We start from the raw sequence: 11,121 nt of genomic DNA on the forward strand, positions 1-11,121 counted from the left end.
AGGAAGGAAGGAAGGAAGAGCGGACTACACCAAGCATATGCACAATCTTTGTGGAAAACATGAAGCTGGGGTCCTGGAAAAGGATGTTATGATACAGCACCTGGCCTAGCACCATCCAGGAACATTCTGCCTCTAGCTACATTTCTGTGCACCTCTTTCCTGGCACATTTCAATGCATCCTTCACACACACACACACACACACACACACACACACCACACACACACACACACACACACAGCCTCTTCATCCCATTTGGACTGCTTAGCTGAAGATAAAGTCCACTCTGGCTACAGTCAGCCAGCCCAGATTCATGTCAGGGGATTAAGCATTTTACAGGATCACCAAAAGGGATTTAGAAAATAGTTTAGATTGAACTTTCAGCAAGGCTTCCAGAAAACCTGAGCCATGGAGCAGGCAGTAGAGGCTCTCTGACCAGGACCCTACCTTCTCCAGAGTCAATGCTGCTATTCAGACCCAACTAAATGCACACCCCTTGCTTCCCACTGTCCAAGCTGATGGTTGAAGGAAATCTGCCTGCACTTCCAGAGAAACGCCAGTCAGAGGTGTGGCCTCTGTTCTCCCACAGAGCTTCAGAGACCCCTTGTGTGTCTCACCTGCAGGGGATTCTGGGAAATGTGGGTTTTAGATTTTCTTTCTTTGCTATGTTGTAGAGACCCAGATGGTAAGAACTAAAGAAAGCTTCCAGGCACCATTCAGAAAGGGATCAAAGCCTATCCATACATGTGAGTAAACTTAAATATGTCCCCAGTCACCCAATGACTAAGCCATAGGTGACATCTTGATTCTTTGTTGGAAACTCTGAAACAGGACCAGATGAGGAGAGCTGGAGTCTTGAGCTACAAACATGAAAGCTTTGAGCATCTCTGCCACAATGCAATAGATTCTGATGGTGCTTTCTTTCGCAGTATACTCTACTTCTGGGCCATAGCTGTCCCTGTGAGGGAAGAGGAGAAGCGTGATTTTCTTATGTAGTTGCTTGACATCTGACCTTCTGCCCAAGAGAATATGGACCTGAGTCAGATCTCCTGGTCTGCCTAGAAAGTAATGTAACCAGCTGAGCACTCATCCTTAAGATGTGGAAAACACACCCACACAGGCACATACACACACACACACACACACACACACACAAGTATAGAGACACACAGGTACACAGACACACACACATACACAGGTACGCAGGCATGTGTGTGCACATGCATGCACATACACACACACACACACACACACACACACACACACACACATACATCACTTAGCAGACGCTATCTTCCTTGCTCTGTAACAGGAGCGGTGATGGGAAGCCAGCTTTCCTATGTAGGGACAAGGTGTGCTTCGACGGAGATCCTGAAAAGGCAGCTTGAGGAAGGAAGGGCTTGGTCTGGCTCATGGTTTGAGAGGTTCATCACGCTGGGGAAGGCACCAGCCAGGGGATGACCCTCCTCAGTTAAACCTCTCTGGAAACACCAGACACCCCAGAGGTGTATCTCCTAGATGACTCTGAGTCCAGTCAAGTTGACAGAAAAGATTAACATCAGGATCACTGGACTCAGAAGCCTTCAACCATGTCTCGATGCCTCCATGGGGCCACCAGCCCTCTGCCCATGCACTAAGAAACTCTTCCTTCTTTCCCACTCAGTACCAGACACAGCATGTGGCTCAGCCTGCTCCACTGCCCACCAACCTGCCCCCACCCACTGCTCCCAAGGGGAAAAAAGAAAAAGGAAGAATTGCCAAGCACTGCCTCCCTGCCCCCTTTCACACTGAACATGGCAATTTTTTATGAGAAAGGACTCCAGGGTGCCTGCAAACCTGCTAAGCACTGTGTGCCTTAATGCAGCGTGGGGACAGCTGCTCTCGGGGAGCCCTGAGTCAAGTTCTTTACTTGTGGATTTTGGTTGGGCTTACACCAAGACCAAAGGAGCTAGCTCTCCTGTTCAGACCTGAAATTCAAAACTTGATGGTTTGCTGTACTCTGACATCCTAGAGCAAATACCTTAGAACTTGAAGCCATAGTTGGGTCTAAGTCTACATGCCCAGTTCCTGTGCTGCAGGCCCACGCCCCAAAGGAGCTGTTGTCTTTTCTCTTCCCTTTTGCGTGCGTGCATGCGTGCGTGTGTGCGTGTGTGTGTGTGTGTGTGTGTGTGTGTGTGTGTGTGTGTGTGTGTTTTCATGTGATGGGTGTTCGTGTGGGTGGGTGTTCCTGTGTTGTGTTCATGTATGTGGTGGGTGTTTGTGTAGGTGGGTGTTCATATGTGTGCTCATGTATGTGTTCCTGTGTTAGGTTCATGTATGTGTGTGTTTGTGTATGTGTGTTCATGTAGGAGGGTGTTCATGTGGGTGGGTAAGGGTTCATGTAAGTGTGGATTCATGTGAGTGTACATGTGTGTGCACATGAATATGGAGGTCGAAGTACAATCCCAGGTGTCATGTTGTAGGCAGAACCATCAGGTTTTTGTTTTTAAGGTTTGTTCATTTGTATTTTATGTGTATGAGTGTTTTGCCTGCATGTCTATGAAGACACCCGGTGTTTGCAGTACCTAAGATGGCAAGAAGAGGGCGTTGAATCTCCTGGGACTGAAGTACAGGTAGCTGAGAGCTGCCGCATGGGTGCTGGGAACCAAACCAGATCCTCTGAGGCACTGAGCCATTTCTCTAGCCCTCTATCATGATTTTTAAGAATAGGTCTTCCACTGAGACCTAGGGCTGGCCTGGTGGCCTAGGCCTGTCCCAGTGTCCCCAGAGCTTGGATTACACATGTGCACTACCACATTCAGCTCTTTTGTATTTAACTATGGTCCTGGGGATCAGCCTCAGGTCCTCGTGCTTTGAACACTTTATCGGGTGAGCCCCAGCCCCAGCCCAGAACTGGCTTTCTAACGTCCACCTTGCCTGTCCTACTGACCACAATGAGAACCTACTATAAGGCCCTCTTCCCTGCTTCCTCCAGCACTCTGGTGAAAGTCAGATAAAGTCAGATACAAGAACCTTTGAGGTCTTAGTTCTTCATTACCCTTTTCTCCTCCAAAGAGCCTACCCAAAGCAGATCACATGAACAGTCTGAGTTCAGTCAGGGCCATTCCCTCCTGGAGAGGCACCCATAAGCTTTTGAGCCAAAGAACCCTAGATGGGAGGCTGAGCTCCACTCTGTGTTGAGCAGAAGGCATCCTCTCTGAGACATCTTCATAATCCATCTTCCAAGCAGGGTAAGTAATGCTCACCCTCAGAGTGGCTAGAGAGATTGGAGGGAGGAGCAGGGTGACAGCAAAGATTTTCTGCCCTCCAAATCCAAAGGCACTGGCCTGACTCTCATCTCAGCCTCTACAAAATAATAAGATCCCCTTAGAGAGCCAGTCTTCCCCGGGTTTGAATTGTGTCACTCTCTTTAGAAGAGAGAGAGGCTGCCAGCCATCCTGGTTTAAGCACAACTGTCTTCTCCTGCATGAAGTTCCATGAACTGCACACAGTGCCTTGTGGTCACACTAAGGATCAAGAGGCCAAAAGGAAAGGAGGGAAAGCAGAGGCTGGGCCTGTTCCTGGCCTTCATCAAGAGCTCCGACGGGAGCTGCTTCTCACTGAGAATCCTGGATATAAGAAACAGAAAAGCCCAATATGAACGAATTAAAGACACACGGCAATGTGATATCAGAACCTAAAGTCCAGAGGTGGCACAGGCTATCCCGAGGCTCCACTGGGGTGGTGGACAACCACTGCCAGCTCTGTCTGCAAGCCTCGTGTCTGCACATCTCCATCAGCTTTTTCAGACTTGGCCTTTTCTTGCGGGTAACAGAACAGCAGCCGACAGCTTCCACAACTACTTCCTCCCTCATTCACTCTTAGAACAGCTGCAGTCACCAAGGCGATGTCGAGGGGCTGAGGTTGTGTTGGTACCATTAGCTGAGAATTGGTTTGATCCTAGACTTAAGTCACACTGTTGCTCTCTCTGCACAAGGACATGGAGGTGAGGAAGAGGAACTTGGAACGCATCCATAAAACCCACTGCAGAGCCCCCCCCCCCGCCCCCGCCCTTGGTGTGTTAGACTGTGAGTCAGTATGTATGCATGATAGGTCATGGGTCGCAGGTGTGTGCCTTTGAGCACATGAATGAGTGTTACATGGATGATATGTGCACATAAGTACATGCATGTGGCTTGTGGATTTATGTTGTGGCTCGCATTTATGCAAAGTGTGTGAGCTGAGAAACCCTAACCCTGGACTAATCAGTCTCCATGCAAGACCTTGCACTCTGGTCACTGCTGCTGTGGCCTCGATGGCCCCCAGTGACCTGCTGCAAAATCCCCTTCCCCAGCAGCACCTGTGACAGGTTGGACATATAAAACAAACACTAAAACCGGTTACGAGAGAGAGAGAGAGAGAGAGAGAGAGAGAGAGAGAGAGAGAGAGAGAGAAGGAAAACTAGTTTAGAGAACGAAAGAAAGTTATTTCCAACCATGTATGTCCTGGGACCAGCACTTTAACCCTCCCTAGCTCCCTGCCTGGCTGAAGCAAAAAGGGCCCCAAATCCCACTTGTAGTCACTACATCCGAGTGTGAGGCAGCCCCATTGTCACGTCCACCTCCCCCCCCCCCGTCTTCCCACCTTATTTTTCTTTTTTCCAGGGACCCACAGGAAGACACTGGCACTCAGTGCTGTATCAGCAGATCTCAACACAGTCTCTGTCTTGACTCTTGTAAGCACCAGGTTCAGCTGAGATCTAGAGAAGCCCATGCAATGGCTGCCCATGCAAGTCCCTGCTTTGCATGGCCCTCTGCTGCCCCCTGCTGGACTATACAGCCTCTGGCTCCCCAGCAACTACCCATTCATCGACCCTAAAACAAGGCTCACCAACACTTCACCCACCCATCACTATTCACTATGCTGGATCCTGTGAAAAGTCACCTTCTTGTTCCAAGGATCCTGTCCTTGATTTTTTTCTTAAAAAACAAAAAGGTAAAGAGGGGGTAAGGCTACTTTACAGAGTCACAGTCGAGTTAAAGAGCGTATCCATTCCGGAATCAAGCTTACTGTAGGCCTGCTATTTGCTAGATACTATGTCAGAAACAAGGAAAGGAAAGAAACAAAAAAAAGGAACAATCCCTGGTGCTTCTTGCCCTGAATCAACACAGCAGTGAGTCAGGCTGAAAATTTAAAAAACAAACAGACCTGCAGTGGGGTGGGAGGGTAAGGGGGCACTGGACAGAGAGAGGCAAGGAGCCAGGAGAGATGAAGCCAGAAGCACATGGGGGCCAGGCTGTCCTGTAAAAGCACAGGAGGCCACAGAAGGCTGCAAAGGAAGACTGGGAGATGGTGCCTGTCCCTCTTTCTGCCCGCCCCTGGTGGACCCCTCCAGGCTCTGCGAACTGGCATCCCTCAGGGTCTGTCTCCTGATCTTTTCTGTCTACACTTCTTGCCCCATTGTCGTGATTCTAAACAACATCTGTATGGTGGCTGGTGTCTCCGTGTAGACTTCTCTGCAGACTGCAGATGAAATAAACACTTTTCTGCCTGCATGTGGGTTTCTTAGGCACCCGCCCTCTTTATTTTAACTTTTTGGTTAGTACCCAGAGAGGAATCACACTGTGATGTGTTCATACACATTCCTTGTTTCTCTGCCCCACATACACTGCCCCTTCCCATGCACAAAGCCCCATTCGCTGGTCCCTTTCCTTCCCACATGGTCCCCATTCTGTGACACTATATTCCATGATCCTCTTCCCACCTTCCATCCTCTTCTCTCATGGTCTCATTTCTTCTTTCATGTCACACACACACACACACATACACACACACCATATATACACACACAAATTTTTTTCTCTAGATTTTGTTTGTATCAAGTGAAAATACATAGTACTTGTCTTTCTCTGGCTAATTTTGCTCAACACAATGGTCTCTAGTTCCATCTACTTTTCTGAAAATGTCATAAGTTCATTCTTTACAACTAAACCTAATCCCACTGTGTATCCGTACATTTCTGTCTCCGTGAACTTGTTGATGGGCGCCTAGGATGGCTTCACTACCTGGCTGTTGGGACTACAGCAGAGGAAGCCTGGATGTGCAAGTGTCTCTGAGGTACACTGAGCTTTTTAATAAAAACCCAGCCCAGCAAGATCCCAGCCCCTTTCTCCTGTAACTCACCCTATCTCAGCAAATCCAATACTCTCTGAGATCTTAGAATGTCAATAAGCCCAAATGTAGTGTTAAGTCCTTCAGTGTTCCTTGAGCCGCCAGCATTTTAAACACATGTGTAATGAAGTGGCTAGGGTGAATGGTTCAGAAAGGCTGCCCACGGCGAGGCACTTCGGGAATAAACCTCCGTTCCTTCCTGCTCTCACTCTGCACCCAGTCTTGACTTCCCTTCCTTTCTTTCTCCACTGCTCACACAAATGATCAACACCTTCCCGGGCCTGGTCCACTGTGGCAGCTCTGAACCGGCGTGGTGTGGCTCTCGGTCCTCCCACCACCCTCCACATGACAGTCAGAATGTCATTGCCATTCTTTGGGAATCTGCAGCTTGTCACACACACCACACCCCCACGCTTCAAATCTAGAGGTTTTACCAAATCTGGCCCACATTGCTAGAGCGATGGCTCAGCTGCTACGAGCACTTGTGGCTCTTGCTGTGGACCTGGGTTTGGATGGCAGCATCCACACAACAACTCACAATCATCTGTAACTCCAGTCTCAAGGAATGCAACTTCCTTCTAACCTTCCTGGACATAAGGTGCATGCATGACACACCAACAGACATGCAGGCAAAATGCTCATGCACATGAAACAAAATAAATAGTCTAAAATGCATTTTAATCTAGCCTTCTTTCCAAAACATCTCATCCTTTTTCCCCTGTTTCCCATGCTCACGACACAGGTCCTTCATAGTTCCTTCAAACAGGAACTGGAACTGTCTCCTGCCTTCTCTTCAGGCATGCCACTTCTTTACCCAGGACACTCCTGTCTGCTCTTTATGAAGATGACTGTGTCTTATTCACCTAGCTAACAAGACTTCCCCTGTCTCCTCTATACCAACTGTCTTCCCATACCAAGATGGACTTTGAAGTTCCAACCAATAAACAGGTTACAGGAAGAACGTACTAAAGCCAAAGAAAAATCAGCAATCAACCCACATAGCAGGTGTACTGTACAGGGAAAGTGTCAAAACAGGGCTAAGGAGGGTTGGGGTGCCATCGCCAAAGCCCAGCCCAGCCCTGAGTAGCCTCCACTGTTAGGCAGCTGCCTGCCACCTTTGAGGTTACATGAGTCCTTGTCTCACTCACTACCTCCCACAGTCACTGCAGATGAAAGAATGTTCAGATGGAGACACTAACTCATAAAGTCACTTAAAATGCAAATTATTTTATTACCAATCCAAGAAAAATAAAGGTTCTTCTGAGATGACTATAAAACCCAAGGGCCTTAAGGAGAGACGCCAGTAAATTTGCACAAATAGCAATATTATTTGGGTCTAAAAAGAGGAGTTCACTCAAAAGACTAACTTCCAAACCAGAGAAAAATCTATCTTAGAACAAACTTGTCAAAAGAGTTCTTTCCTTAAATAAACAGAACTGATACAAGTGAGGTTTTTTTAAGAAGCCAATAGAAAGCCATGCCAAGTATAGAAATATTTATAGAGAAATAAATGGAGAAGACCCTGAACATATGGGAAGATGTTCTCCTACGGTATAATTAAAGAAATTAACACGGTGTGTTTCCGGTTAGCAAACTGGGAAAACAAAAGACCAAAAGCCTCTGTGGTGCCAACAGGAAGTGCCTGATCTTCCTGAAGGGCACAGGCAGAGTAAGGGCATGCGTTCGTTTTCTCCTTCCTGGGGATCGAACCCAGGGACCTGTGCATACCACGTGGCATGCTCTGTCACTGAGCTACATCCACAAGCTGGATGCATCAAATTGCAGTTTCATTTTAGAATCTATATCAAAATTTAAAAAGGTTTATGCCCATTCGTCTAGAAAATAATCTCAGTATGTTTTATTATACTTGCATATAAATATACATACACGTATAATATATATAAGGTATAAAGGATAATGTATAATGTATAAAGGATAATATGTAGATTATGTATGTAGAGGGTTCTTCTTGACAGAATTTTTATGAAAGCAAAATCCAAAGTATATATCAAAGTACACAAATTAGGGCTGGAAGAATGGCTCAGCTGGTAAGTGCACTTGCCTGACAACTGTGAGGACCATGGTTCAGATCCCAGCACTCACAGAACAACCCAGTGTGGCCCTGCCAATGCCTGTGACCCCAGCACTGAGACAGGCAGAGGCAGGAGAATCGTGGAGGTGCTCTGGTTGCCAGCCTAACCGGAAGAGAAAAACTGGCCACTGAGTTGATAACTGGTCGTCATACCTTCATGGCGATGCCTCCATAACACTTCCTGGACTGACCATTCAGATAGCTCTGCAATGCCTGGATACAGAACTGACCATTCAGAGACCTATGCAATGCCTGGATACAGGAGCATAGGATGCCTTGGGAGGGAGGAGAGACCCAACACCCCTTTTCGACCAGGCCTGTCCTGTGGTTTCTCTCTGGCCATCCACCCTTTTCAATTGCTTTTCAACTGTGATCAGCCTGTCATCCAGTGCTGCTCTGAGTCTTTGATCTTCTCTCTCAAGTTAATAAACCTGGAGGACTGCATCACTGGAACCTCCGGTTCATACCTAAAGTTGGAAGTGCTGGTTTACAACTTAGAGCATGAGCTCTGCCTCAGAGAGAGGGGACGGCCTCTAGGTAATGAGCCTTAATCTGTGGGCTGTGGCTCTATCTCCAGCAGACAGTGCTCAAATGGAGTCAAATTACAGGACCTCCAGTTTGGGACTTCTGGAGAGTTCACTAGCACATGGAAAACACCTCACATCCATGTTAATGACTGGAAGTGACTGTGTTGAGTGGTAAATAGGAAAAAACAAAGACACAGTACATGGCAGCAACTCCAGCACCTTTTGGTGGAGTGGGGATCAGGACTTTAAGGTCATCTTCAGCTATGTAGCTGTGGTTGATCATACCTGTAACCTGGCTCTTAGGAGGCTGAGAGGGGAGGAGCTGAATTCTGAGGCCAGCCTGAGCTACATAGCAAAGCTGAGACCAGTCTAACCTGTGAAAAATCCTCCCTCAAGAAACAAACACAGTCAGGCAGTGGTGGCGAGTGCCTTTAATTCCAGCACTTGGGAGGCAGAGGCAGGCAGATTTCTGAGTTCCAGGCCAGCCTGGTCTACAGAGTGAGTTCCAGGATAACCAGGGCTCCAGGGCTCCACAGAGAAACCCTGTATTGAAGAGAGAGAGAGAGAGAGAGAGAGAGAGAGAGAGAGAGAGAGAGAGAGAGACTAGGGAAGCAGAGGCAGGCAGATCTCTGTGAGTTTCAGGACAGCCAGGACTACACAGAGAAACCTTGTCTGGGGGTGGGCAGAAAAAAAGAAATAAAAGAAAAACTAAAACAAGCAAACAAACGAGTATCCCTGAATGCAGGAAGAACTAAAGAAAGTTTCGTCTAGGTAGATAAACTTATTTTAATGTATACAGCTTGGATCTGAAGACAGACAAATCCTTTCTGTTACTGTATGCTCTTGGACAACTGAGTGCTTCACCTGAAGCAGGGGCACACTTGCACTTGTAGAGTTCTTGCACCACTGGACATACTGAACCCTGAGTGCCTGCCACACCTCCAGGGTTCAGGAACTGATAACTCATTTTTCTACTGTCTGACTCAACAACCCTCTGGCCTCAGGTTCTCAAAACATGATGGACCAGCGACATCAATATCAGAGGGAGACTCAATAAAAATGAGTTATCTACTCCTAAGAATCAGACACTGGGGAGGTACCCAGAAATCTGAGTTTAACTCGCCCCCTGGTGACACCTGTTACACTGACAAGCTTGAGCAGCAGAGGTCTTGGGAACAGGCTCATCTCTGAAATACAGAAAGATCTCTCCAAACCTTACAAAGCTCTTCCTAGACTAGCCAGTTTGGTGGTCTATGCCTTAAATCCCAGCACTGGGGAAACAGAGGTAGGTGGATCTCTGTGATTTTAAGGCCAGCCTGGTCTATACAGTTAGTACCAGGATAGCCAGGGCTATGTAGAGACAGCCTGTCTCAAAAGGCAAAGAGCTCTCCTTCCATCTCCTCATGACAGAAAGTTATTTTAAAACGCTATTAATGTTGGAAGAGAATCTTTCCAAACAAAGCAAAACGACTTGAAATAAAAATAGTGCTGACATTTTAATTCCAATGCCTTTTTCAATTATCTCTGTAAACAAGTCTGCTACATTGAGAGCAGCCTGCCCTGTGGCAGATGCATGTCAGTATGACCTGGACTTGAACTCTCTTTGACCAAAACTCACTGACAAAGTTGGCAAAGTTTACTACTCTGCTTAAGGCACTGATTTCACTAGCCACAGCGCCATCATCACGTTGACTTTCCCATAATTGAGGGAATAAGCAGGTATAATAGTTGGGAAAGAATTTCTTAAATCGTTACATCATTCTTTCCGCATAAAATCACAAGAGAGATAAGCAAAAGAGTCTCCCCTAAAGAGCAAGTTGGTTCATTTTGTTTTGTCTTGTTTTGGTGTTTTTCTCTGCCATAACAAGTTCCAGAACTCAGTGGTCCGTCTGTCTTGTTTTTGTTTGTGTTTGGGTCTTCGTGTATATCTAACACTGCATGCATGCCTGGTGCCCAGAGGCCAGAAGAGGGCATCAGACACCCCGAATCTGGAGTTACAGATGGTTATGGAGCAGCCATGTGGGTGCCCACTTTTGAGCCATCTTAGCAGAATTTTAACAGAAGGCTGCCGAGAGCGCAGGGAACACAGAGCAGATGTCAAAGCCTTTACATTTTAGTCAGGCCATGGTCTCACGTGTCACCAGCCGAAAAGCAGATTCTTGTCAAGATTGTAGTCTGCTTGAAATCTGTCAAAGCACAATTTAACTTACTTCCCTCCTTCATAAACCATCAGTAGTAAAGTCTTTAAAAGGAGAGAGGGAGGGGTTGGGGATTTAGCTCAGTGGTAGAGAGCTTACCTAGCAAGTGCAAGGCCCTGGGATCAGTCCTCAGCTCTGAAAAAAAAAAAAAAAAA

Source organism: Mus caroli, chromosome 7 (assembly GCF_900094665.2).
Source record: "Mus caroli chromosome 7, CAROLI_EIJ_v1.1, whole genome shotgun sequence".
NCBI lineage: Eukaryota > Metazoa > Chordata > Mammalia > Rodentia > Muridae > Mus > Mus caroli.